This window comes from Hyla sarda, chromosome 2, assembly GCF_029499605.1.
Source record: "Hyla sarda isolate aHylSar1 chromosome 2, aHylSar1.hap1, whole genome shotgun sequence".
Classification (NCBI taxonomy): Eukaryota; Metazoa; Chordata; class Amphibia; order Anura; family Hylidae; genus Hyla; species Hyla sarda.
Window position 1 is genome coordinate 222,922,669 of NC_079190.1, and position 27,583 is coordinate 222,950,251.

The following is a 27,583-nucleotide window of genomic DNA, read 5'->3' on the forward strand; positions in this document are numbered from 1 at the left end:
TTTCTTCACCCTCATAGTGCAGCAACTCATCAGCAGCAGTTAGACCTGGAGCAGGACCTGAACCAGCAGATGGTGGCATCCCTTGACATGCCCATTCCAACACACCTTGAAGATCTGCTGGACTTCTGGGCAGCCAAACTTGATTTGTGGCTGCAACTAGCAGAGTTTGCCCTGGAAAAGCTGTCCTGCCTGGCCAGAAGTGTGCCATCAGAGCGGGTGTTTAGTGCAGCCGGGGCCAAAAATGTGGAGAGACTGACCTTTGTGACGATGAATCAGGCATGGATCAGCCAGGATTTCCACCCACCAATGCCTGATGCATTAGAGTAGATTGACCATGGTGCCACACCAATTCTTTACAAATGTGTATACAGCTAAAAATATTTAAGGTGCTGCTCCCCAGTTACAGAAATTCCTTCGTATCAGACCACAAGTAAGTATTGAGGATATGCATTAGCTAAAACGTAACTTTTCTAAGGATAAAATATATGGACGCACATTTTTTTAAAAATCTAACAAAAGGAAAGGTGTGCAAAAAACACCAGGTGCCACCTACACCACCAAGTATTGATGTGATGCATAAAAGGTGGAAGGGAACAACATATTGTCCATTGTAACAGGTGGGGGTAAAAACTTCCCCTGTAAGGCCCTACTCTCACACTATTAATTCCTATCTTGAAAATTGCTGCTCGCCCTAAAAAGGGCAGCCCCACACAGGAACTTCTCCCTATTTCCACCTAAAAACACTGCCATTTCCCAGTGAATTAATAGGGCGAGAGTAGGGCCTTACAGGGGAAGTTTTTATCCCCACCTGCTACAATGGACAAAATGTTGTTCCCTTCCACCTTTTTGAGGCAAGTGTTACACGTCCTAAAAAGGGCAGCCCCACACAGGAACCTCTCCCTATTTCCAACTAAAAACCCTGGGAAATGGCAGTGTTTTTAGGTGGAAATAAGTAGAGTTTCCAGTGAGAATTAATAATGCAAGAGTAGGGCCTTACAGGGGAAGTTTTTACCCCTACTTGTTACAATGGACCATACGTAGTGATGTCCCGAATAGTTCGCCGGCGAATAGTTCCCGGCGAACATTGCTTGTTCGCGTTCACTGCGGCGGGCGAACATTTGCGATGTTCGGTCCACCCCCTATTCGTCATCATTGAGTAAACTTTGACCCAGTACCTCACAGTCAGCAGACACATTCCAGCCAATCAGCAGCAGACCCTCCCTCCCAAACCCTCCCACTTCCTGGACAGCATCCATTTTAAATTCATTTGGAAGCTGCATTCTTAGTGAGAGGAGGGACAGTGTAGCTGCTGCTGATTTAATAGGGAAATCGATAGCTAGGCTAGTGTATTTATTCAGTGTCCACTACAGACCTGAAGGACTCATCTGATCTCTGCTGTAAGGACAGCACCCCAAAAAGCCCTTTTTAGGGCTAGAACATCAGTCTGCTTTTTTTCCCTGTGTAATCTAATTGCAGTTTCCTGCCTGCCAGCGTGTGTCTCAGGCTCACAGCATATACTGTGCCCACTTGCCCAGTGCCACCACTCATATCTGGTGTCACAATAGCTTGAATAAAATAAAAAAAATAAAAACTTTTTGACTGTAATCTAATAGCAGTCAGTTTCCTTAGCATGTGTGTCTTTTAGGGCCTTCCAGGGCACAGTGTCACACCAGTGCAGCTCATATCTAGTGTAACAGTAGTGTACATTTAAAAAAAAAAAAAAAAAAACACTTTTTTGACTGTGAAATAATAGCAATCAGTTTCCTTCACACATGTGCGTTTCAGGGCCTGCCAGGGCACAGTGTCACACCAGTGCAACTCATATCTAATGTAACAGTAGAGTACATTTGACTGCATAGAACAAACTTCCCCTTATATACCAAAAGCCCTCTCCCCCTTTCCCCCCAAAAACGACTCAATCTCCATTTTAATTGGGCTGGGTAGTGGTCACAGCTCAAATTTATTTTATGTAAACAAAATAACCATATAAAACTGCACGGCAGTTAACATTTAACATCAGCTTTAACCTCAACATAAACCAGAAACTCTTACCAAGGCAGTATGCTGACCGCTAGACTCCTGGCAGACATATGTGCCCTCGGTACCTTTTCATCCAACTCCTCACTTACCAGGCCACCGAGGAGCCCGTGTACACCTACACGGTGCTCCGTCCGCCACTAAGGAGGAAAAGTGCCTGTTCTAGGCCATCCTGAAGGCCGGACAAAAATATGTCCAGGCCAATATCGTTCAGGTGGACCCCGTCCGGGATCATAAAATGCCTGTTGTCACCTTCGAGTTCCCGGTGGCGAATAACCACACCACCTTTCGAGCGTACAAACCTTGCCATCGGCGAGTTCACCAGCCGGCGAGTTTGCTCAATGGCGTCGGCATTGCAGGCCCCCTGCCACGAAACCCTCGGAACAATCTCCGACCACACCAGCACCAGTTCCGTAAAGAAAACCGACATTCTCTCCACATCAGCCTTCATCAGTGTTATAAGGTCCGAAATCCGCGAATGACAAAGGTCATTCCCCCCCAATATGAACCACCAAAATCACACTAGTAGAAGTTAACCTTGAGATGTCCACCGCCTCCGTCAATACCCTAGGCCACTGCATGCCCGGAATACCTCTCCAGTGAGTCACAATGTCACTGCAGCCCAAAGATCGACCGCCAGGCCGACAATCCGCTCTCTGAGCCGCCTGATGGAAGTAAGAGTGACCCAGGAAATAAACATTGGCTCTCGGAAACTGAAAAAGAAAAAAACATTAAAGCAACAATTCTGGGCGAACATACCCCGCATAACAAGCAGACCTCCAGCGCCCAATTCCTCCATTGGAGCACACCACATCCTCCCACAACAAACCACCCATTCCGCTCTTAGAGGCAGGAATTAATTCCCCAATTCTCAAAGCGCCAAAAAACATAACACAAAAAGCGGCAGAATACAAACGCAATTCAAAAACGGAAGAACAGCCCCGTTCCGTTGCATCCAAAAGCAGGCATAACAGGGAAAAAGAAACCGTCCGACAGGTTTCCCGCTGCCAGCCTTTCAAAGCCTTCTGGATCAAGAAGCGCTCAGTAACATCTTCCCAACCAAAAAGCTTAAAATAAAAACTAACGCGGGACAAGCGCTGTGGGGCAACTATCGCAGAAACCTGAGACTCTTGTGAAGAAAGCAAATAGTCTACCGTGACCGCTAGGCGATCAGCCAAATTAACTGCCACCTCCCTTCCAGCTATCAACACACACCACTCAACCCATGCCTTACCGTGTCCAGCCCATGTGGCAGCCGCCACGGATTACTCGATCAGGAGCATCAAACGTCGCTCAGCATGCTCCATACCAACTGGGGGCAGGGACATCCCTCCCTGGCTGCCTACGGACACAGCCGCTGGAACTCCTGGAACTGAAAACGGGAGCCGGAGCGTAACCTTGAGTACTGCACAAAAACTTTCAACCAATCCAAGCAAAGTCTCCAATTTCTCACTCGGCAGCCGAAAAACCATATTGACAGAGTCAATCTCAATGCCTAAGAAGGAAATAACCATGTCCGGGCCCTCAGTCTTGTCAGCCGATAAGGGGACACTGAACCGCGACATGAAAAAACGGAACGTCATATATAAAAAGAGGCATGGACTCAAGGGACAGGGACATAATACTCCCCCTTTATAAAGCATTGGTACGGCCTCACCTGGAATATGCTGTTCAGTTTTGGTCGCCTGTTCATAAAAGGGACACTGCAAAGTTGGAAAGGGTGCAGAGACGCGCGACTAAACTAATATGGGGCATGGAACATCTTAGCTATGAGGAGCGATTAAAGGAGTTACAATTGTTTAGTCTTGAGAAGTGACGTTTAAGGGGGGATATGATAAACGTATACAAGTATATAAATGTCCCATACAAAAAATATGGAGAAAAACTGTTCCAGGTTAAACCCCCCCAAAGGACGAGGGGGCACTCCCTCCGTCTGGAGAATAAAAGGTTTAGTCTAAAGGGGCGACACGCCTTCTTTACCATAAGGACTGTGAATTTATGGAACAGTCTACCTCAGGACCTGGTCACAGCAGGAACAATTAACAGCTTTAAAACAGGGTTAGATTAATTCCTGGAACAAAATAACATTAATGCTTATGCAGAATTATAAAACTACATCCCTTTCCCTTATCCCCTTACACCCTTCACTTCAATTCCCTGGTTGGACTTGATGGACGTATGTCTTTTTTCAACCATACTAACTATGTAACGTATGCAACAGAAACTTACACGTCCAGGCTGTGTCACTCAGCCTCTATATGGTCTCGTCATGCTTCCGCCACCTCCAGGCTATGTCATTCTGCCGCCATATGTGCTCCTCTTGCTGATTCCACCTCTAGGCTGTGTCATTCTGCCACATTATGGCCTCTTCAAGCTGCTGCCACCTCCAGGCAATGTCATTATGCTGCCATGTGGTATCCTAATGCTGCTGGCACATTAAATAAAGTGTTTTATGTTAATCTATTTAAAATCTTCAATTTATATTTTAAAATATATCTTTAATCTTTTCAATTGTGAGGCCCAAAGGTCTCGTCAGACTACACTTGCTGCCGCCAACTCCAGGCTATTTCATTCTCCCACATGATGGTCTCCTCATGCTGCTGCCACCTCCAGGCTGTGTCATTGTGCCACCGTGTGGTCTCCTCGTGCTGCTGGCACATTAAATAAAACTTTTTATGTCAAAGGGGTATTCCAGGATTTTTTTTTTTATTTGACTATGCTACAGGGGTTATAAAGTTAGTGCAGTTCACAATATAGTGTCTGTACCTGTGTGTGACGGTTCTCTCACTATTCTTATGTGATTTTCACCCCACTATTTATTTTTAAAAAGCATACAAAATGACTGTTGTCTCAGATTTTTCCCAGCTTGCAATGTGGCCGAAACCTGACTCACTAGTGAGCTGATGACAGGGAGCCTGTCTACTTCAATGGGTGGAGGGATCAATCTGCAACTAATGCAACAGCTGTAGGCACCCTGATTGAAAACCACAGGCCTGCAGCTCATTTATGTTTCAATGGGTGGGGTGGCTGATGTGTTGGAGGGAGGAAAATGGAATTGTGGGATTTGTAGTCAAAAAAATAAATCAAACAGAAATACCAGTTCACAAAAAACTAGCTACAGTATTATGGTAATCTCACAACATAGCCATTTAGCCCCAAGACAAGCGCAGATCCTTCCTAAGCATGTCCATTACTGCCTGCCAGGTACGTACTAAAATCTCCTTATGGTGGATAACCCCTTTAATCTGCTTGAAATCTTCAATTTAAATTTTAAAAGATATATTTCATCTTTTCAATTGTAAGGCCCTATGGTTCTCGTCAGGCTGCTGCCACCTCCAGGCTGCTTTATTTTGCCACTATATGGTCTCCTCATGCTGTTGCCACCTCCAGGCTGAGTCATTCTGCCACCATATGATCTCCTCATACTGTTGGCACATTTAATTAAACTTTTAAAATGTTAATCTATTTAACATCTTCAATTGTGAGGCCCTATGGTCTCACAGGGCTGCTGCCACCTCTAGGGTCTGTCATTGTGCCGCCATGTGATCTCCTTGTTATATTGGGTTTTGTGGTCATACAGTATTAGTTAAACTTGTGATTCTAATTAAAATATTCAATTTAAATAAAAAAAAATCTCTTCAATCTTTTCAATTTTGAGGCCCTATGGTTCACGTCATATATTACCTCTGGAATTACCACAAGAATCCAATGAAACAGGTTGGAGCAATAACAATGTACCATAACTGATTAAATTAAACAGTTGCAGTTTCACAGTAGGGGGGTGGGGGCGGGGTGACGCTGAGAGGCAGGGGCTGGAACAGGTGGTAGATTGCCTCATGGCTTGATGCTCACCAGAATGGGTCTTCAAAAAAAGATTAAGATTAAAAAATTTAAATTAAATAAAAATTTAATTAAGAAATCAATTAATCACTTCAATTGTGACACCATTTATTTTCCGACCCTGCTGCCACATCCAGACGCTCTGCATCAGTGATTCTAATAGCAATGCCTGTAATCTGCATGTCATACTGAATAACAGTTTTATTTCACTGACCCAGCACACTCCCTATGCTTGTTACGCCAAGGCAAAGTGTTCTACACTCATAGCCGTTTTAATAGCGATTCACCACGAATAAATTTGGATCGAAACACATTATTTCTCGAAAATTCGGCGAATCAGCTAATTCCAATTTTTTTTTTAAATGGTCTCATCTCTAGTGTTGAGCACTGTTCTTATACACAATTTCCTCCCATTTGAAACCACATTTTTTTCTTGTTTTTCAAATCATGTACTTGGAGGTGTATAAACTCATTTTGGTGCACCAGTGAAGCTGGCAACATATCAGCCTACTTGGGTGGGGCTCATAGCCTTCCTCCCTCCTCTCACTGTAGTGAGCTTAGCCACACTGAAGTCAACTGGGAGCAGGCTGTAAGTTGGACCTAATGCCGCTGTAATTGCCCACTGGCCCCTGGTATTGCCCAGATGGCACAGGTAGGTTTAGTGTTAAGTCCCATGCCACTTGTGAAACCTTTGCGTTGGTGTGGGGCTCAGATATGTCCAATTGTAACATAATTTTGAGGGTTAGTCAAATGTCACTGTTTACATCTACCACAGTAGTGCACCTAAATTTATTTGTTATTTTCCTTTGGATCGGGGATAAGATGTTTTCAGCGGAGTACGCCTTTAAGGTTATACATGCTTTGATAAATCTTCAATGAAGAAGGATATTGGTATAATTGCTGATAAACTTAAAGACAGCATGCAATATAAATCTACAAACCTTTAAAAATACTAAGCATGTACATAAATTATTTTCAATAACTGAATGGTCATCTGATGTGTACTCAGATCTAAAACAACTAAATATATAAGATACTTATGGCCTGCTGATACTGGCAATATCATGAAGTTGTTATCAATTTTCATCAAGTTCTTCACATGGGTTGATATTATTCTTTAATAGGCAAGCTGTTTCTTTTGCAGTTAGTTTGTTTTGTCTGAAAACCCTGCAGTCTCACATTACTACATTTTACAGACTTTCACTTCGAATTTATGGGTTTCTTTTTTTATTTCTTAGGAATTATCTAAATTGCTCTGACTTACTCAATTCTGATTTATTAAATTCCCTCCTATGGTCCCGAATGAGTTGTCACAGCAGAAATTAAACAGCATCCAAGTTAAAGCACAGCATGAAACACTGCAGTGGGACCTACAAAACAGTGAGGAACCTGATGAGGCTCAACATTTAAAGTTTTGAAAATATATTTTGTAAAGTTTCCTGTACATTAGCTTGAAAAAGAAATACACAAGTTATTAGAAACACATGATAGGCAATTGTTTCCACTGAAACATTTTCAAAGCTTTAAGAAATATACAATTTATTGTAGTTGGAATTAATAAGTAGATACAACTGAACTAGCCAATCTTCTTTCAGAAAGAAATATTTGTATAAAGTATAAAAATAAAGTATTTAGTAGCTAAACTCCTTGACCGCCCACTGTCTTTTGATAATGGGAGGTACAGATGTGGGGTCTGCAGTAAAGGGGTGTTTGTGTCTCCATGGCAGCTTCTATATTTAGAACTGGCACTGTCACTTACAGCTCCCATTCCTAGACATCCTTTTAACCCTTTGATGGCTGTGGTCCATGACTGCAGCATGATCAAAGGCGATTTTCCATTCTGATCAAGTCATTTGGTTTCCCCATGACCCAATCAGACACCAGGAAAAATGCTCCACAGTCAGCCCTGTGTACCTAGAAAGGACACTCCTGGCATCATGGCACCCATTACTGAACAGTGATGCCAGGAGAATGGAACATGACCACTGAAGCTACGGATTGGCTGCAGCTGTGAATGTGCCATTCACTTTTAATAGACACTTTTCCGCCAACCAGACCTTGTACGGAGATCAGCGCGCTGGATTAGACAGGTGGGTATGGATGTTTTTATGGCCTTGGGACCATTTAAAAAAATGTATAAAGTGGATAGCCTATTTAAGGCATTACTGTCATCAAATAAAACTTTTGACATGTCATGCGCCTGACAGTCCCTACAGTTCCAGCGCCACCATTCCAGGTGTCAATGTTTACTTGGTAGTAGTTGTGACTTGCCTGTATAAACACATGGGACCACTGCAGCCACTGGTTCCCTGTTTCACTTTTTTTCCTATGTTTTTAATTGTGTGGCTTACATATTTTAAGGATTGGTGAGCAGTGTGACCTAATACAGCAAAATTACCCTCAGTGCAGTTAGTGTACCACTATTTTTTTACATGGGGAGAGGTGGAGGTTTGTGAACCAAGTCCATCCCTACTGTTTATATGTTATTTAATATGGACTGGAATTACTGTGTTTTTTTGTGTGTTTTCTTTACAGTGTATACTGATGGAAACTTTTTCAGTCTTTTATAGTGCAGTGTGAACTCCCCTGTTAACTTCTCAGGCTATCTTTTAGATGAGGATAGGATATAAGATCTCGTATGAGGTATGTCTTATTTTTACTTAGAGAAAACATCCTGTCTATATAATCTAGTATGTGTTTCAAATGATATTAATATAACTAATTGACTAAATCAATCTTATATTACAGTATTTTTTTAAACATATTGGGGGAAGTTTTTTAACCTCTTAATGATCAAGGCCGATAACACTGATCAATGCAAAGCTATGGCTTTGCAGTGAACAGGGTATAAGATCAGTGTATGCAATGTTATAGCCCCCTATGGGCACTATAACACTGCAAAATAAAAGTGTAAAAAAAAAAGTTAATAAATGTCATTTAACCCTTTCCCTAATAAAAGTTTGAATCACCCCCCTTTTCCCATTAAAAAAAACATGTAAATAAAAATAAATATTAACATATATGGTATCACCATGTGTGTAAATGTCCGAACTATAAAAATATATCATTAATTAAACCGCACAGTCAATGGCGTACGTGCAAAAAATAAAGTCCAAAATAACGTATTTTTCATAACTTTTTATATAATGAAAAAATGAATAAAAAGTGATCAAAATGTCAGATCAAAACAAATGGTACCGCTAAAAACTTCAGATCAGGGCGCAAAAGATGAACCCTCATACTGCCCCATAAGCGGTAAAATAAAAAAGTTATAGGGGTCAGAATATGACAATTTTAAACGTATGCATTTTTCACACAATGATTTTTTTTTTCCGTTTCGCCGTAGATTTTTGGGTAAAATGACTGATGTCACTGCAGAGTAGAATTGGTGGGGCAAAAAATAAGCCATCATATGTATTTTTAGGTGCAAAATTGAAAGGGCTATGATTTTAAAAAGGTGAGGAGGAAAAAACGAAAGTGCAAAAATGGAAAAATCCGTGGTCCTTAAGGGGTTAAGCTTGTCTTCCTGTTTTCTGGCATACAAGTCATTTTTATTTTTATTTTTTTTGTGCTATACTCCCCACTTATGAAAAAACTGGTGGGGGGGAGGGGGGCTTAGCAAGGAGGAAACAAAATTACTTTTATTTATGAAAGGAATAGATAAAAAATATGCCTGAAATCTTTACTGGGTCCTATCTGGCATACATTTTACTCTCTGGCACACAGTCATTAAAAGATATGCCAAATAATTAAAAATTGTGGCGCATCTTGAACCAGCAAATATTTAAACAGGAAGAGCATAAGAAATGCCAGACTTGATAAATTCTCCATACTATTTTTATTAGACAACTTGTATTAATGAACAGCAATAGGCCTTCAGATACAGTATAACATCTGCAACCCGCATGACTACTGCTTTATTTATGATCCAATGTGGCAGGGGAAAAATACCAACTTTAACAGGTCAGCACAGAATATCTGTAAAAATAGATTTCAAACCGGCAAAACCTCACACTGCTGTAGAAGTAGCTTTATTGGTGTAATTGGTAATAAAAAGATAAAGCCATGGATTGTGAATACTGCAGAACTTTTGTTTGTGTTGCTGATAGTTTCACTAGCTCCTAAGTTTTGCAGATTTTTATTTCTTTGGTCCATTTATCCTAACAAGAAGTTATGTCAGTCTCTTATAGCTGGTAAAAGAGCATATAAAAAGAGAGCACATGACCGTATAGTAAAGTAAAAGTCATGCTGAAACTTAAAGGGGTAGTCTGGTGGAAAACTTTTTTTTTTAAAATCAACTGGTGCCAGAAAGTAGGAATCGAGCGATTATTGGTTTGGCAGATATTATCGGCCGATAATCGCGGTTTTTAACATTATTGGTATCGGCAATTACCTTGCCGATATGCCGATAATGCCCCGTCCTCCTCCCCACCCCCCGGCCAGAGACGACCATTGCCACCGCTGCCCCATTGCCTCCCCCCATCCTCTGCCCACATACCACCACCGCTGCCCCATTGCCTCCCCCATCCTCTGCCCACATACCGCCGCCGCTGCCCCATTGCCTCCCTCCATCCTCTGGCCACATGCCGCTGCCCCATCGCCTCCCCCCATTCTCTGCCCACATACCGCTGCCCCCCCATCGCCTCCCCCCATCCTCTGCCCACATACTGCCGCCGCCCCATCACCTCCCCCCATCCCCGGTGTTAAAATGTTCCCAGGGGTCCGCGATCCTTCTGGCTGCTGCGCTGTTGCTGTGTGCTGCGCAATGATGAGTGACTTCCCCAATGCGACGTCACCGTCAGTGCGCACAGTGACAGCGCAGAACGCCGACAGAGCCTGAAGTATCGCGGACCCCCGGGAACAGGTAATTATAACACCGGGGATGGGGGCAGAGGATGGGGGGGGGCGGTATGTGGGCAGATGGGCAGAGGATGGGGGGTTAGCAGCGGTATGTGGGCAGAGGATGGAGGGGGAGGCGATGGGGCAACTGTGGGGGTTAGACTCTGGACCCCAGGACAAGCAGGGGGAGAGAAGCGGGAGGCGGTGGCAGTCTCTGGCACCGCAAAAGCCGCTGCAGTTCATTGATTTAAAGTGCCCGCTTTAAGTCATTGATCTGCAACGGCTTCTGCCCCGCCGGGGGGTTGAAATAGCTGATAACTTATACCGGAATATCGGTATAAGTTATTGGTTATCGGCCTGAAAGGTGACAGATTATCGTTCAAGTAGTATAAGTTCAAAAGTTTGTAAATTACTTCTTTAAAAAATCTTAATCCTTGCAGTGCTTATTAGCTACTGAATACTACAGAGGAAATTCTTTTCTTTTTGGAACACAGAGCTCTCTGCTGATATCACCGGTACAGTGCTCTCTGCTGACATCTCTGTCCATTTTAAGAACTGCCCAGAGTAGGAAAAAATCCCCATAGCAAACATATGCTGATGCTGACAGTTTCTAAAATGGACAGCGATGTCACCAGAGAGCACTGTGCTCGTGATATCAGCAGAGAACTCTGTGTTCCAAAAAGAAAATAATTTCCTCTGTAGTATTTAGCAGCTAATAAGTACTGGAAGGATTAAGATTTTTAAATATAAGTAATTTTAAAATATGTTTAACTTTCTGGCACCAGTTGATTTAAAAAAAATATATATATTCCACCGGAGTACCCCTTTAACCTCTTAAGGACCCAGGACGTACGGCAACGTCCCCGCACCCTGGGCTTTAAGGACCCAGGACATCCCCGTCGCCGGGCAGAGAACGGAACTGGATGCCTGCGGAAATCCTTCAGCAGGCATCCAGGGCAAACGCCGAGGGGGGCCATGTAGGCCCCCCATGTCGGCGATAGCCGCAAATCGCAAGGGAAATCGCCCTTGCGATCTGCGGCAATACCGGACTGATCGGGTCTCTGGTAATTTCGCATGATCCCGGCTGTCACAGACAGCCAGGACCATGCTAAAAAATAGGAGCGAGGTGGCAAGCCTGCCACCTCCTCCTATTCCCTGCGATCCGTCGGTTAGTTAACCGACCAATCGCAGGAGGGGGGGCGGTTACTTCCTCCCGTCCTGCAGGCCCCTTGAAGTCCGGAGAGGACGGGAGGAAGACCGGGGGAGTGCTGGGGACCAGCCCCGGTACTTACCTCGTCCCTGAAGACCCGGATCCAGATGATGAAGATGGCGGCGGCGGCGACAGGTGAGTATATCTTCAGCCGCAGTCGGGCCCTTTACAGCAGTGCACATCGCCGTAAAGCGACATGCATTGCTGTAATAGGACCCTGTAAACTACAACTCCCAGCATGCCCAGACAGCCCTTGGCGTCTGGGCATGCTGGGAGTTGCAGTTTTGCAACGTCTGGAGGTCCACAGTTTTTGGACCACTGTGCCCTTCCAGATGTTGCAAAACTACACATCCTCAGCAAGTCCTTACTGTCCAGGAATGCTGGGAGTTGTAGTGCTGTAACATTTGGCCCTTCAGATGTTGCAGAACTACAACTCCCAGCATGCCTGGACAGTTTTGGCATACTGGGAGTTGTAGTTTTGCAACATCTGGAAGGGCACAGATTGGGAACCACTGTATTAGTGGTCTGCAAACTGTAGTCCTCCAGATGTTGCAAAACTACAACTCCAAGCATGCTGGGAGTTGCAGTTCGGCAACATCTGGCTCTAAAGATTTTGCCGAACTACTACTCCCAGCATGCCTGAGAATGCTGGGAGTTGTGGTTTTGCAACAGCTGGAGGCACACTGGTTGGGAAACATTGTTTCCTAACTCAGTGTTTCCCAACCCGTGTGCCTCCAGCTGTTGCAAAACCACAACTCCCAAACATTCTCAGGCATGCCGGGAGTAGTAGTTTTGCAACAGCTGGAGGCCCCCCCCCCCCCCCTGTGAATGTACAGGGTACATTCACATGGGCAGGGGGCTTACAGTGAGTATCGGGCTGCAAGTTTGCAATGCAGCAAATTTTGCGCGGCAGCTCAAACTCGCTGTAATCCCCCGGCCATGTGACTGTACCCTAAAAACACTACACTTACAAAAAATAAAATAAAAAGTAAAAAACACTACATATACACATACCCCTACACAGCCCCCCGCCCTCCCCAATAAAAATGAAAAACGCCTGGTACGCCACTCTTTCCAAATGGAAAACAACAACTCCCAGTATTGCCGGACAGCCGTTGACTGTCCAGGCATGCTGGGAGTTTTGCAACAGCTGGAGGCACCCTGTTTGGGAATCACTGGCGTAGAATAGCCCTATGTCCACCCCTATGCAAATCCCTAATTCAGGCCTCAAATGCACATGGCGCTCTCACTTTGGAGCCCTGTCGTATTTCAAGGCAACAGTTTAGGGCCACATATGGGGTATCGCCGTACTCGGGAGAAATTGACTAACAAATCTTGGGGGTCTTTTTCTCCTTTCACCCCTTATGAAAAGGTGAAGTTGGGGTCTACACCAGCATGTTAGTGTAAAAAAATAAACTTTTTACACTAACATGCTAATGTTGCCCTATACTTTTCATTTTGACAAGAGGTAAAGGGGAAAAAAGCCCCCCAAAATTTGTAACGCAATTTCTCCAGAGTACGGAGATACCACATATGTAGGCGTAAAGTGTTCTGGGGGCGCACAACAAGGCCCAGAAGGGAGAGTGCACCATGTACATTTGAGGTGATTTGCACAGGGGTGGCTGATTGTTACAGCGGTTTTGACAAACGCAAAAAAAACAAAACCCCACATGTGACCCCATTTCGGAAACTACACCCCTCACGGAATGTAATGAGGGGTGCAGTGAGAATTTACACCCCACAGGTGTCTGACAGATCTTTGGAAGAGTGGGCTGTGCAAATTAAAAATGTTGTACAGCCCACTGTTCCAAAGATATGACAGACACCAGTGGGGGGTAAATGCTCACTTTACGCCTTGTTACGTTCCTCAAGGGGTCTAGTTTCCAAAATGGTATGCCATGTGGGGGTTATTTTGCTGTCCTGGCGCCATATGGGCTTCCTAAATGCGACATGCCCCCCGAGCAAAATTTGCTCTGAAAAAGCCAAATATGACTCCTTCTCTTCTGAGCATTGTAGTTCGCCCGTAGTGCACTTCAGGTCAACTTATGGGGTACCTCCATACTCAGAAGAGATGTGGTTACAAATTTTGGGGGGTATTTTCTGCTATTAACCCTTGCAAAAATGTGAAATTTGGGGGGGAAACACACCTCTTTAGTGATTTTTTTGTTTATTTATTTTTACGTATGCAAAAGTCGTGAAACCCCTGTGGGGTATTAAGGCTCACATTATTTCTTGTTACGTTCCACAAGGGGTCTACTTTCCAAAATGGTATGCCATGTGTTTTTTTTTTTTGCTGTCCTGGCACCATAGGGGCTTCCTAAATGCGACATGCCCCTGAGCAAAATTTGCTCTCAAAAAGCCAAATATGACTCCTTCTCTTCTGAGCATTGTAGTTCACCCATAGTACACCTCAGGTCAACTTATGGGGTACCTTCATACTCAGAAGAGATGGGGTTACAATGTTTGTGGGGTATTTTCTGCTATTAATCCTTGCAAAAATGTGAAATTTGGGGGGAAACACACATTTTAGTGAAATTTTATTTTTATTTTTTTACATATGCAAAAGTCGTGAAACTCCTGTGGGGTATTAAGGCTCACTTTATTCCTTGTTACCTACCTCAAGGGGTCTAGTTTCCAAAATGGTATGCCATGTGGGGGATTTTTGCTGTTCTGGCACCATAGGGGCTTCCTAAATGCAACATGCCCCCCCAAAACCATTTTAAAAAAACGTACTCTCCAAAATTCCCTTGTCGCTCCTTCCCTTCTGAGCCCTCTACTGCGCCCGCCGAACACTTTACATAGACATATGAGGTATGTGCTTACTCGAGAGAAATTGGGCTACAAATATAAGTATACATTTTCTCCTTTTTCCCCTTGTAAAAATTCAAAAATTTGGTCTACAAGAACATGCGAGTGTGAAAAATGGAGATTGTGAATTTTCTCCTTCACTTTGCTGTTATTCCTGTGAAACACCTAAAGGGTTAAAACACGGACTGAATGTCATTTTGAATACTTTGGGGGGTGCAGTTTTTATAATGGGGTCATTTGTGGGGTATTTCTAATATGAAGACCCTTCAAATCCACTTCAAACCTGAACTGGTCCATGAAAAATTGTGAGTTTGGAAATTTTGTGAAAAATTGGAAAATTGCTGCTGAACTTTGAAGCCGTCTGATGTCTTTCAAAAGTAAAAACACGTAGATTTTCTGATGCAAACATAAAATAGACATATTGTATATGTGAATAAAAAAAAAATATTTGGAATATCCATTTTCCTTACAAGCAGAGAGCTTCAAAGTTAGAAAAATGCAAAATTTTCAAATTTTTCATAAAATTTTTGGATTTTTCACCAAGAAAGGATGCAAGATACCACAAAATTTTACCACTATGTTAAAGTAAAATATGTCACGAAAAAACAATCTCGGAATCAGAATGATAACTAAAAGCATTCCAGAGTTATTAATGTTTAAAGTGACAGTGGTCAGAATTGCAAAAAATCCTGAGGTGTAAAATGGCTGGGTCCTTAACCCCTTAACGACGCAGGACGCATCATATCGCGTCGGTCCCGGTCAACGGCTGGGACCCGCGGCTAATACCACACATCGCCGATTGCGGCGATGTGCGGTATTAACCCTTTAGAAGCGGCGGTCAAAGCTGACCGCCGCTTCTAAAGTGAAACTGAAAGTATCCCGGCTGCTCAGTCAGGCTGTTTGGGACCGCCGCGGTGAAATCGCGGCATCCCGAACAGCGGATCGGAAACCGGGAGGGCTCTTACCTGCCTCCTCGGTGTCCGATCGACGAATGACTGCTCCGTGCCTGAGATCCAGGCAGGAGCAGTCAAGCGCCGATAATGCTGATCACAGGCGTGTTAATACACGCCTGTGATCAGGATGAGAGATCAGTGTAAGCACTGTTATAGGTCCCGATGGGACCTATAACACTGCAAAAAAAAGTTAAAAAAAAAGTGTTAATAAAGGTCATTTAACCCCTTCCCTAATAAAAGTTTGAATCACCCCCCTTTTCCCATAAAAAAAATAAAACAGTGTAAAAAAGATAAATAAATAAACATATGTGGTATCGCCGCGTGCGTAAATGTCCGAACTATAAAAATATATCATTAATTAAGCCGTACGGTCAATGGCGTACGCGCAAAAAAATTCCAAAGTCCAAAAAAGGGTATTTTGGTCACTTTTTATAACATTAAAAAATGAATAAAAAGTGATCAAAAAGTCCGATCAAAACAAAAATCATACTGATAAAAACTTCAGATCATGGCACAAAAAATGAGTCCTCATACCGCCCCGTACGTGGAAAAATAAAAAAGTTATAGGGGTCAGAAGATGACATTTTTAAACGTATAAATTTTCCTGCATGTAGTTATGATTTTTTCCAGAAGTGCGACAAAATCAAACCTATACAAGTAGGATATCATTTTAACCGTATGGACCTACAGAATAATAATAAGGTGTAATTTTTACCGAAATATGCATTGCGTAGAAACGGAAGCCCCCAAAAGTTACAAAATGGCGTTTTTTTCCGATTTTGTCGCACAATGATTTTTTTTTCTGTTTTGCCGTGCATTTTTGGGTAAAATGACTAATGTCACTGCAAAGTAGAATTGGCGACGCAAAACATAAGCCATAATATGGATGTTTAGGTGGAAAATTGAAAGGGTTATGATTTTTAAAAGGTAAGGAGAAAAAACGAAAGTGCAAATACAGAAAAACCCTGAGTCCTTAAGGGGTTAAGGGGTTAAGACATGGCATGAAAGGGCAGAAGAAATAGAGTACCAGAAAATTATTGTGTAAACCAAATGTGCTGGTACAATAAATACAAACAATAAAAAGTTCTCTTATTCCCTTTATACAAAAGACAAACTGGGATGCTTTAAATTGCAACAAAATAGATATCACTACTGATAATAGAGCTGTTTTAAGGATATATACATTGTGCACTATATCTATATTTCTAAAAGACATTAATAATATATCTGCTGACAGTTTAAGGTATGTATTACACATAATACAGAAAGGCTTTTAGGTGTCCCTCACTTAGTATGACTCTCAGCTAAGGTTACTGACAAGAACTATATCCGGAAGGACTGGTAAAAGAAATCTAGATATAAATAAAAATGTCAGTCCTCAAGGATGTGGTCAGATAAGGAAAGGATGGGTTTATGAAATAAGTAAAAGAAATAATAGAAGATTAATATTTAATGCTTAATATAAAATTAAATAGAATAACATAAAAGGGAAAATAACATTTCCCAGAAAAAGCCACTAAAAAACAATATAGGCACAATATATAAGAGATGCATATATATGTAAAAAAACATGTTAAAGAAGTACTCCAGGATGTAAAAATTTTGTTTCAGACTGCTGGCAGTAAAAAAAAAAAAAAAAGAAAGGATGCATACCTGCCCCTGCTCCCCTGATGCCTCCGGAAACCTGCTCCAGCCTCCGATGTGATCCTCTTCTTGTTTGCCGGTGGTTGGTCAGTCATACTGCACTCAGCCAATCACCGACTGCAGCGAAGCCCCGCCTCGGCCAGTGTGATTTTTTTGCCGTTTAACCCCAAGACAAGCGCAGATCCTTCCTAAGCATGTCCATTACTGTCTGCCAGGTACCTACTATAATCACCTTATGGTGGATAACCCCTTTAAGGCCAAAATGAACCTGGCCTTTAAGGGGTTAATATAAAATGAAATGTTAAAAAACGCAGTAGGTAAAAGGATGAAAAAAACAAAAATAAAAAATAAAAAAAATATTGGTTCCACTTCTTAATAAAAATAATTTTTAGGTTCAGTACCAAAATTACTTTAACCACAATGTTATCTATATATTTGTAGGAAGGTTATCCCACAGTGTTACTTGCCACATTTCTGTTCTAAATGATGTATTTGTGATGATACCTTGCTGATACACAAGCCAGCCTTTAACAGTTCAATTCCCTCTATATCCTTTAGCAAAAAGCCTAGTATTTTCCTGTCATTTCTTCAAAGCACTTATTCACACAGTATGTATTTTCTTTATGATCAGTAAGGCATGCACTGGTTTTGTTAGCTTTACAACTCAAAAATAATAGCTAACAATGTGACTGATTGCATTCACTGCAAGAGAAAGATCATGGGAACTGAATTATAGCTTTTATTTCCTCTGTTATCTGGAAACCTTTCAGGGATTCGGGAATCAAAATTGTAAAGAGAATGTTTTCTTTTCTGTTCTGAATGGCAAAGGTAGAATTAGAGATAAGCAAATAATCTTAGCATTAAAACAAAGTACTTGCAAATTACTGAAATATCATTTCAACAAGGAATACATTTACCGAGCAATCCTAATTGTTAATTAAAATCTCTCTAAACAGGCTTTGGAGTGGGTGAAGGTATGTAGGATGGAATGGAGACAGATTACTTCATTTTTAGACACCTTCCTCTTTTTGAGTATGCCTGTGGGACTATTCGTTTCTCATTTACATCTTCTGTTTAATCAAAATAATTAAAAACAATAGTGAAATATAAATTGTGCAACATCATTTTCATTAAATTTCAATAGGGAATGTGACTTTATTATATGTTAAGTCATTAGGGATACTTGGCAACTTACAACAGCCTGTACTACAGACCCATTCTCTACAGACTGTTTTAAAATGTTCAGAAACCTAATTGGTCTCCATAATGTCAAAGAAATGTCGAAGACAAGGAGTATAAGGATGCAACTGCAGCATTTTATGGTGCAAATTACGGAAAGCTTTTTTAGCAGTCACTCTTCACTGTCTGTAAAAGTTGTGACCATAAAAGTATACTAATATGGTAAAGGGATTAAGATAACTGTCAAGGGTAATGTGACCAGTAGGTGTAATGGTGGAGGAGGATGAGGAAAAGGCCAATACACTAAATTTCTTCTCTACAATATTTATGCAGGAAAATCTTATGTTAGATGATATGAGTGGGGGGTAATGTTAATTCTCCAGCAAATAAAATGTGGTTCCACCTGATTAACATTAAAACACACAAATGACCAGACCCCGATGGCATCCATTTAATAGTTTTGCAGAAACTAAGTACTGTACTAGACAGACTCATATTTCTTATATTTAAAGATTTTATAATAACAGGGATTGCTTTACAGGTCTGGGCACTATTCAAAAAGGGGTAAAAATGGGAACCTGGGAACTATAGGCCTGTAAGTTTAACATCTGTTGTGGGTAAGATTTTTGAGTGTTTTCTGAGAGATGCTATTTTGGAGTATCTTAATCAAAATAACCTTCTAACAAAGCTTCAACATGAGTTTATGTGGGATCAGTCCTGTCAGTCATATCTAATCCGCTTCTATGAGGAGGTCAGTTATAGATTCGGCCTGGGAGAAGCTGTGGATGTTGTATACCTAGACTTTCAAAGGCATTTGATACCATTCCACAAAAAAGCTTAGTACATGAAACAAGGATTGCTGGGACTAGGGGAGGATAAATGTAAAGGGATTAGCAACTGGCTCAGTTATATGAAGCAGAGAGTGAGTATCAATGGTACTTAGTCTGGTTGGGTGGCACATTTGGGGTACTACAGGGGTCAATAGGAGGTCCACTTATCTTCAATATGTTTATTAGTGACCTTGTAGAGGAATTACAGAGTAGAATTTCTATATTTGCAGATGACACTAAACTAGGTAAGGCTAAGTTTCCACTTGTTTTTTTTTTTTTTTTTTTTTCTGGCAGTTTTTGGAAAACTGCCACTGCAGTTTTTGAGCCAAAGCTAGAAATGAATTCAAAAGGAATAGGACATATAAAGGAAGAACTTTCACTTCTCCTCCCTTATGGATCCACTTCTGACTTTGGCTCAACAACTGCAGAGGCAGTTTTCCAAGAAACTGCCAGAAAAAAAAACAAAAAAAAAACAAGTGGAAACTTAGCCTTAGGGGATCACCACAGAGGAGGATAACATAATATTACAGTGGGATCTGTGGAAACTGGAGGCTTGGGCACAGACATGGCAAAATAAGTTTAATGTGAATAAATGTAAGGTTATGTACTTAGGCTTTAAAAAAAAAAATTACAATTATGTGCTAAATAATAAAACATTAGAAAAAACTACAACCTAGAAGGACTCTGGCTATTGGTGGACAGTAAGCTCAACTTTAGTGACCAGTGCCAGACAGCTAATGCAAAGGCTAGGAAGCATAGAGGCTTGTGACAGGAACACAGTTTTGCCTATGCATAAACCATTAGTCAGACCACATATTATAATAATAATAATTCTTTATTTATGTAGCACACACAGATTCTGCAGCGCTGTACACACAAATTGGCCTCTGTCCACATTGGGGCTCACAATCAAAATTCACCTATCAGTACACATATGGATTATGCCAAATTTTGGTCACTTGTATATAAAAAAGACATGGCTGAGCTGGAGAGGGTCCAGAGGAGGGCAACAATGATAATGGTATGCAAGGATTAAAGTACCAAAACAGGTTATCAAACTTGGGGTTATTTATTTGTAGAAAAGATGTTTTAAGGACAATTTGATAACAATGTACAAATGTATTAATAGGTAGTACAGAGATCTCTCTAGTGATCTAGTTATAGGCTGATAACCATGACAGAGGGGCATCCTCTACGTCTAGAGGAGAGAAGGTTTCACCATCTTCCAGATATAGATTCTTTATTAAAAGAGCAGTGAGACTGTGGAACTCTCTGCCACATGATGTTGTGATGTCTGACTCACTAAAAAGTTCAAAGGAGGCCTGAATGTTTATTTTTTATTTTTTTTAAATATAATAGAACAGGTTATGGATACTAGATTTATGTGGATAGAATATTGATCCAGGCACTGGTTCTAATTGGCATATTGGAGTCAGAGGGATTTTTCCGCAAATGGAATCAGCCTCATGGTTTTTTTTCTTCCTCTGGATCAACACAATTGGGTTTTAGGTTGAACTCGATGGACTCCTCTTTTTTTCAACCTTACAAACCATGTAACTATCTGCAGCTGGAAAATACCAAAACAATAGTGACAACAGCTTCCTGTTACTGAATTAAAGAGGTACTCCATTTTTTTTTCTTCAAATCAACTGCTGCCAAAAAAAAGTTAAACAGATTTGTAAATTACTTCTATAAAAATTCTTAATCCTTACAGTACTTTTTAGTTGCTGTATACTACAGAGGAATTTGAGTTGTTCTTTTCTGTCTGACCACAGTTCTCTCTGCTGACACCTCTGTCCATGTCCGGAACTGTCTGGAGTAGGAGAGGTTTGCTATGGGGATTTGCTCCAACTCAGGACAGTTCCTGACATGGACAGAGGTGTTAGCAGAGAGCACTGTGTTCAGACAGAAATGAACATCTTCAAAACAAAAGAAGAAAAAAGAGGATATACTATAGTGGTTCAGCCCCCGTGTTTTTGGGTTTATTTAGAGAAATGACCATCTCAACTTCCTCTGTAGTATAAGCAGCAGATAAGTACTGGAAGGATTAAGAATTTTTAATACATACATAAAAATGTGATGCCTAGCGTATGGCAAAAGTTTTGCACTTTCTATTAGTCAATTGCCCTTTTTACAAACCAAAGACCCTGTCTACAAAGGACTACTAATTTCAGAAAGTCCTCTTGTTACCTCAAAGTCTGCAAGGACATTGGTCTATGCTGCAGGAACTCTTATTTTGTCACCCTGTGAAGGTCTTTGTGTGAAATACCCCAGGGATTGTTATCTGCATTAATCTTTTTAAAATTTTGTTTCACCGTTCGGCATCATTTACCCTTCAGGACAGTTTGCCAAGGATGGCTCTGTCAGGTAAATGATGCCTCATGTGCTTCACTAAATGTCTATTCAAAAAGAGAAAACAGACATGGTTGCACATCCACAACATGTACAATGATCTCATGCTTCTCAGCAACATTTATTAAACTAACAGATCATTAATGTTCTTTATGATCATGAAGTGCAAGCCCATTAGCCACGTCACGGCCACCTGTAAGTAGTGGGTCCCTAACGTCCCTTGCATAAAATGGCGTAGCACTGAGCGGCAACCACCACCGCAACATAACACCAGTGCCCACAGGTGGAACGACCCACTTGCAAAGCAGCCCCAATGCCACTCTAACCCGTCCCAGGGGCAAGCCTCCCCACAGACATGGTGCTGCGGCAGCAATAGATGCCACACAGCACTACACCAGTGTGAACAAGGTATAAAAGCTCACTTACCATGTTTTCCCAGTCAGACTGGGAGGCTGTCAGAAAAAAAGGGCCATGTGCAGCTTCCTGCTAATTTATAGATGCCTGGGCTGAGGGGGAGGGGCAGAGAGCGGACCAAGTAAAAAAATAAAAAAAAGAGGGGGGATAGAAAATACAATGCAAATTCAAATAGAGAAAACAGACATGGTCGCACATCCACAACATGCACAGTGATCTAATGCTTCTCAGCAACATTTATTAAACTAACAGGTTGTTAGGGTAATTTATGATCATGAAGTGCAAGCCCACTAGCCATGTCAGGGCCACCTGTAAGTAGCGGGTCCCTAACATCCCTAGCATAAAATGGTGTAATGTTCAAGAAGAGTTGATGGCACTGTGTAAAAGCTCACTTACCATTTGCTCCCAGTCAGACTGGGAGGCTGCCAGAGAGGAAGCGGCCCTGTGCAGCTAACAGCTAATTTATATATGCCTGGGCTGAGGGGAGGGGCAGAGTTCAGACCAATTAAAAACAACAAAAAAAGGGGGGAAAGAAAACACAATGTGAACTCAAATAGAGAAAACAGACATGGCCACACATCGCACAACATGCACAATGATCTCATGCTTCTCAGCCAAATTTATTAAACTAACAGGTCGTTAGTGTACTTTATGATCATGAAGTGCAAGCCCACTAGCCACGTCATGGTCTGTAAGTAGCGGGTCCCTAACATCCCTAGCATAAAATGGTGTAGTGTTCAAGAAGAGTTGATGGCACTCACGAGTTTGCAGTAAAAAAGCTTTATTGTAGTCAGGTCGTTCACAGGTATGGGCAACGGGCCGTTTCTCGCTAACACATCGCTTTCTCAAGACCATCTTGGTCTTGAGAAAGCGCAGGGTTAGCAAGAAACGGCCGTTGGCCATACCTGTGAACCACCTGACTACAATAAAGCTTTTTACTGCAAAATCGTGAGTGCCATCAACTCTTCTTGAACACTGTTTTGGACACTTGCTTATGATTGAGCACCACGAAGCATATATTGTGCTGGACTGTATCTTATGCTGAGAGGGGTCATTGCTACCAAACAAGTGCACAGCAGTGCAGACTACTTTTTCTCTTTGATTGTGCATAAAATGGTGGGACACTGAGCGGCGATTACCACCACTGCAACACCAGTGCCCACAGGGGGAATGACCCACTGGCAGAGCAGCCCCAATGCCTCTCAAACCAGTCACAGGGCTGGGCTTCCCCACAGAAACGGTGTCTCTAGTGAACTTTGCGCTAAATACCGAACTGTTCCCATTTATCCTGCAAGTTCCTGGGTAAAGCAGTAAGTAAAAGCAGTTTTCGTAACCCTGCATCTGTGGTGGTTATTGCCTCAGTGCTTGGCCCAGGAAGCTGCTACCATTGGAATGTGGAGGTTAACACTACCCTGGCATCACAAACTGTGTGTTTTTATTATCCACAACCACCGCCAGCACACTTCACACCAGTGGTCACATTTATCAAGCATTTCCTCTGTGTACTGACTTTCCTGCTCGTTGGATTTATGCAGAGGCAGACAATTTCTGTAGAGGTTTGCCAGCATAAACTGCTATAAATCTGGCGAGTGGGGCAGATACGACCCCTTTACCGACAACCGCGCTCTCTCCACTGGACCATACTTCTTTTGCAAACCCCACTAAAAACTACAAATAATAGCAGAACATCTGCAGCTGATGCAGAAATGTGCGCTTTTGCCAGAGGGTAAAATAAATGCAAATGATAAATACTCTCCTTTGAGTTTTAACTTTTTGCTAGAAGTATGCTTTAAACTTTGTATATTCCAGATTTTAACATGAACAATTTTACCCTTACATACTTTTTTGCCTCCATTAATAAATTTTTCCTCAACACTGGGATTTATTAGATTTTACCAAATTACATCAAGATTTCTACCATGGGAATGCAATTGTTTCAGTCTGGATACATAAACAATACTTTTGCTTATCCCCCCTTGTTTACTAATGAGAAACTAAATGCACTGGTTGAAGTTGAAGTTTAACATTTTTCTCACTTATTAAAATCAAAGATACAAGCAGTCAATGGGACTTCTTCTATGGGGCAAATTTGCATTTGAAAATGCTATCCCTAAGGCTATTTTCACAATTTCTGCTGTGTATGTGTATTTTGTTGTGCATTTTGTCCCTAGAGAAAAAATATGCCATTTTAAACATACCCTGTAAGAGGCCAACCTTATTCCCCCTCTCGTAGTGTACAGAAAACCAAATACAAAAAAGAGGTTACATTTTGCTGGACTTTAGCAGCCAAGGGGAACGCTCACTGGGCTCCAAATCCTAATTTGCATATCTTGTGTTCGTATCTTGTGTTCGGCACTGGAGGAACAATCAACTAATGACAGGTATATACTTATTCAGGGCCTAAAAATCCCTACACTGTCATGCTCTTACTTTATACCCTTCGGACAAGCTTACTTTAAGCCAAAAAGCTCAGTTTTTTTCTATCATAGCCAGATCCATAGATCTTGCCAGCAGCTTAGCAGCATAACCCTTAAAAATCTGAGTTTAGGGAAATCCCTCTAATAATAACAATCATCTGTTTGCACAACTTGCTTTGTTATTGGCTTAGCGCCACTTGCACATTGATAACCACAGGGCTGGGTGGCCTTGTTTTTGGCTTGCTATTGCTTTGTGCTGTATATGCTGGGCCTTGAACGATAACTACAATGCCAATCATTAATTCCCATAAATGATGTAGCCAATGGCAACCCCATCAAAAGGGTTAGTCAGATGGGCTGTCATCCCATCTGTGCCCCAATGCAATTTCAGGATTGTCATTGCAGCTGTGGGCCTAATAAATGCACAAAAAAAATTAGAACAAAATATTGTGTCATTGAGGCCTAAAAAGTTGCTTCTATTTTTTTAATGTGATTTTTACAAGTAAAGAATACATTAATGATATGCAGTTTTACTTATTTTTTTTTTCCAATTTGTGACAATATACAATATATGAATAATATGTAGTAGCAAGGGAATGAAGGAAGCAATAAGAATCACAAATGTAAGTTAATGAGAATGATCAAAGGCACTTGTGGACAATACAAAAGAAATAAAATCCAGTATAAAATATCAAACTTGCTGCAGACTGCTATATTAAATATAGATCTTGAAGCATTTATCAATCCATGCCTAAAATGGTTCTTAAAGTCACATTCTATACAGACTTAGGGCACGTTCCCACTTGGTGTATGCGCAGGGTATTTCACACTGTGCAAAATTTGCAGCAACAGTGGGAAATACGCTGCATATCCCTCACTCACCATACACACAAGGCTTTCCGGCAGCAGGCCTATGTGTGCAGGAAGTTTTGCAGGTGGAGCCGCACGTCACAGTCACGCCATCACACAGCCCCATCTCCAAAACTCACTACACGCATAGGGCTGCCCCCGAAAAAGCGTTGTTTGTATGGTTAGCAAAGGATACGCAGTGTATTTCTGCTGCTGCAGATTTTGAGCTGCATATACGCCAAGTGGGAGCGTACCCTTAAACAACAAATCAATATTACCAGGGCTCAAGTCCTGCAGGAACGCATGGGAACAGAGTTTCTGTACTTTTTTCACAGCAGGAACCCTGTCCCAATTAGCCGGAGTCCTACAGGACCAGTCTTTGAGTGGAAATCTTGGGTTAGTTTCCACACTTTTTTGTTTTTATTTTTAAACCTGATGTGTGTCTTTTTTTCCCTTACTTTTTGGTTTAGTAGGGGGAACTGTCGGATAGATTATGTCTATTAGTAAGCCAAGGCTTAGCAATAGCTTGTAAAATGGTTAATGCTGACCCTCCTTCATTATTATCTCAGTACCCACTAACACCAAGGATACTGGGAAGAGCTGGGTCCTAGAGCTGTGCCTTGATGACAGTCTGTGCCTTGGGCAGTATCAGATTGGTATTATTGGTCTGACAACAGCAAAAAATGGATGGACCATGCCACCTTGGTAATGCCAAGCTGCTGCTGTTTTACTTTTCATTCTGGGGGTTAGCCTTAGCCATTTTATGGGCAACATTAAGCCCTATGTTAGTAATGGATGCCTTCCACTACTCCCCCCCCCTTCCCACTCCCAAGAGACTGACCCAATGCATTATTTTCCTATTTTATTTCAAATTTTAATGCATCTCATTTCATTGCTAGTTTATCATCAAATCTCATGATCTAGATCTGCCCCCCACATGTATGTATGAGCTGCTGCAAACCTTTATGAAAGAAAAGAATAAACATCTGTACTGAAAAAGTGGGAAAATATTCTTCCTAGCTGGTCCGAGGCATGTCCGAGAAAAACCTTCCAAGTTGCATGAGCAAAGAGTTTGCAATACCAGAGTACAAAGGTGTTTCATAGAATGGCATGGGATATTGTGTATTTTTCTTTATAGAATTTTTGCAAAATATATTTATTTTGTTCAATTAAGATAATCTCTATCCCAAATCCATAAAAAAAAATTATATAAAAAAAACAAAAAAACTTTACGTGTGGGATCCTTACGTTTTTGCATGGCTTTATTCATCTTGGCTCCCATATACTTGGACATAACTTTTACCTGTTGGGGTGTAATAAAAATCAGTTCAGGCATTTATTAAACATTGCGTTTATTTACCGTAAATAACCGAGGATGAATTATTTTAGGGAACATTGATTTCTTAGAGTTATTTAACTTTCGCACCTTAGCTGTTGTGATTTCAGTAATAATATGTTTTTCCTGGTAACCCGGCTGCCAGAAACAAAGGCTGTATACCACATTACTGTGCAATAATAAAGGTCATTGCTACCACACTGTAATTCAAGCTCCATCAATAAGTTAAGGTGTGCATTTTCTCCCCTGCATACCCCTTAGGCAGCACAAAATTGAAATACATTTCTATTTTTAAACATGCCCACTGGTGCACATGTTTTCCTGACTTTACATACTGCTTCCTCTCTTTATTTACTGCAACCCCTCCCCCCTACCATATTTCTACGAAAACCGAGTGCGGGAGAAACTAAAATAAAAAAATCTGGCTTTTTTTAAACAAACAATTTGTCAAAAAGGTTTGTAGAACAATGCTTGACTGAATTGGCTGCTTCTCCGGGTGATCATAAATAAATGCCATCTTTGGGTAACACGAGCGTCCATCTTTTCACTTTAGCTATAGCCTCTTTTCAAATACTATTTCCTTTTTCATCTTACAAGCAGCACAAAGTTTTGAGAGCAGCGGATATCTGTGTCACAGCCTTTTTATAAAGGATAAAAGCAATACATCTTCCTTTCTACACCTATATTGACAGGATACCTTCAGATCTTTTTACTTTCAACCACACTGGCCCCCTTAATTCACTGTTTCCATGACAACGTCTGCTGGACAGTATAGTCCATTTCTTTGATGTGATCAGGAGACTTTTGATGAGGAAGGATGGATTTTATTGAGCTTATAAATATAGAATTTAATGAAAGATTACATTTTATCTATT

General features: G+C 41.4%; 1 long non-coding RNA gene across 1 annotated transcript; it reads right to left on the minus strand.

The window, feature by feature from the left end:
* Positions 1-20,814: 20,814 nt before the first annotated feature.
* On the minus strand, positions 20,815-26,669 carry LOC130357803 (uncharacterized). The gene is made up of 3 exons (XR_008889274.1): positions 26,621-26,669; positions 22,119-22,198; positions 20,815-20,907 (listed from the first exon to the last, which is right to left on the minus strand). It is a non-coding gene; the product is annotated as an uncharacterized LOC130357803 (long non-coding RNA).
* Positions 26,670-27,583: the final 914 nt, after the last annotated feature.